This window comes from Manduca sexta, chromosome 15 (assembly GCF_014839805.1).
Source record: "Manduca sexta isolate Smith_Timp_Sample1 chromosome 15, JHU_Msex_v1.0, whole genome shotgun sequence".
NCBI classification, from domain to species: domain Eukaryota; kingdom Metazoa; phylum Arthropoda; class Insecta; order Lepidoptera; family Sphingidae; genus Manduca; species Manduca sexta.
The window spans coordinates 1,906,895-1,909,340 of record NC_051129.1 but is presented as its reverse complement, the minus strand read 5'-3'; the positions used below and the strand labels follow the sequence as shown (position 1 = coordinate 1,909,340).

At 35.2% G+C, this 2,446-nt stretch overlaps 1 pseudogene; it reads left to right on the top strand.

Moving 5' to 3' along the window:
- The first annotated feature begins 719 nt into the window (after window positions 1-719).
- On the top strand, window positions 720-1,232 carry LOC119189412 (annotated as a pseudogene).
- Window positions 1,233-2,446: the final 1,214 nt, after the last annotated feature.

The window sequence follows — 2,446 nt, the reverse complement described above, 5'->3', positions numbered from 1 at the left end:
TGTTTGTTTGGCCCATATACATAGGACCCATTGATATATACATAAAATTCAGGCAGGAAGTTAAAATAAAAGGTTAAACTATGTATAGTCCGGTCAATCTAGACCTAAAAATGAGAGCGAAGCTACATAAATTCCCATCAAGCTGAAAATCAGTAAGGTTGTTAAAAATATGATTAAAAATAAAATTTGAAAGTTCCCCATCTTTCCCCTGTATGGAAAAAAATATATTCAAGGTCAAAGGTAAAAAAATGAGTTTTTCGCGATTTTCGGCGAAACAACAAGTTTTATCATAAAAATATCTCAGACAAAATTGTAGATCATAAAATAATCTACAAAAAATGTATCAATACTTTTTTTTCCTACGAGCTATCGTTTTTGAGATATAACGTATTTAAAAAGTTGTTCAAGTTGTTATCGTTATAATATGCATGAGTGCGCCACGTATATACATCTCTTATCTAGAGTTGTTATATATGTTGAAATATTTTTCTATCAGTGATTGTAATATATACTTAAAATGCACAAGTTAAAACTATAAGAATATCAGGTCAAATTAAACCCAGTCTCCTACTTCATACGCCAGTGTAACTTCGAGACAACATCTGTCTCTTGTTCTATTGTGTGCGTGGCTAGGGTCTTATATCTGCTATAATAAATGAAAAAACAGTAATTCAACTCAAGAAGAAGTTATCACCAACGGCATCCGCTTTCTTCTTTCTATGTACGGAGGTCCTAAAAAAACTACCTGCTTAGATAAGCATCGATATGTATAATTCGTTAAAAGCACTAAGAATAAAAAACAAGTTCAATTAGCTTCTCTTCCTCCAACCTCAGTTGCTGCTCATCAACATCTTCTTCGGGTATGTAACCAAGTTCAAGTGTGGCTTGGTTATAAGCTAGACCCTACAGACTGGGGTTGGAAGTTGGTCGACAATACATTGGAACCAGTTCAAACTTTACTCCCATCTGCACCGGAAATACTGCTGAACACAATTTTTTGCAACTGCAAAAAGGGATGCAGTGCTAAATGTGGTTGCAAAAAAGTCGGACTGTTTTGTTCTCTGGCATGTACAAACTGTCAAGGCCGGTCGTGCTCCAATGTTGAATCACTAACAGAGGAGGATTCGTGTGATTCCTACGAGGATACATCGCCATTGACGCAATTTACTTGCACTCAGAATGAAGAAGAAGAAGAACGAGAAGAGTTTGACGGTTACAATTCAGCCGAATAAAATCCACCACTTTTTTAATTTAAATCGCTTTTTATCTTTTCGAATATTTACAAATTTCCGTAATTTTGCAATAGTTTCAAATTAAACAGGATCACAACTGACCGGTGGAGTAGTCCTACGGGGGAAACCACGATAAAAACACGCTAAGTACACGACCTCATAGGTGGCGTGGAACGTGTGCATATTATGACGATTGCAACTTGCACAAATTTTTGAATCGTTATATCTCAAAAACGGTGGCTCATAGGAAAAAAGTATTGATACATTTTATGTAGATTATTTTATGATCTACAATTTTGTCTGAGATATTTTTATGATAAAACTTGCCGTTTCGCTGAAAATCGCGAAAAACTCATTTTTTTTACCTTTGACCTTGAATATATTTTTTTCCATACAGGGGAAAGATGGGGAACTTTCAAATGTTAATTTTAATCATATTTTTAACAACCTTACTGATTTTCAGCTTGATGGGAATTTATGTAGCTTCGAATGTTTAAATTGACCGGACTAGTATTCACCTTACTGGTTTACAGAAATATGTAAAATATCTTGAAATATTTGATGTTATCTTTCATGGGGTCATCTCTGTTTACAGGTCTAAATGACACTTAAAATAAAATGGCGAATAAATCGTATTAAAATGAACAGAGCCATTCATGCTTTTTAGTGGAACTGTATTTCAGTTAGTAGCATAGACATAAGATTGCGGTAATTGTATAACATCAATAGTTTTCGATTTTTTTAGGGCAGGTGCACTTACCCCATTGGCGCACTTGCCCCACCTGACCTTATTTAAAAGAAAAAGATTTATAATAACATGCAATTGCGTTTAGTGATTGAATTGTTAAATGTCCAATAAAATTAAATTGTGTGTAACCAAAAATGTTGTTTTATACACTAACCCCCTTATTCATAAACGTTTTTTATCTAAGGACGAAGTAAAGCTGTGATAACAAGCTTGTTTCTCAGTGCCCAACGGCATTGAGAAACAGACATAGGGCCGTTGTGATTGGCTATTATTGTTGTATCTCAATATTAGCCAATCACAACGGCCCTATGTCTGCGCACTGAGAAGACTGCCATGCCGTCAGCACTGAGAAACAGACTTGTTATCACAGCTTTACTCGGTCGTTACATAAAAAACGTCTATGAATAAGGGGGTAAAAATACATGGGGTAGGTAACTTGTTTAGCGAGTCTCTCAGTGGCGAAGCG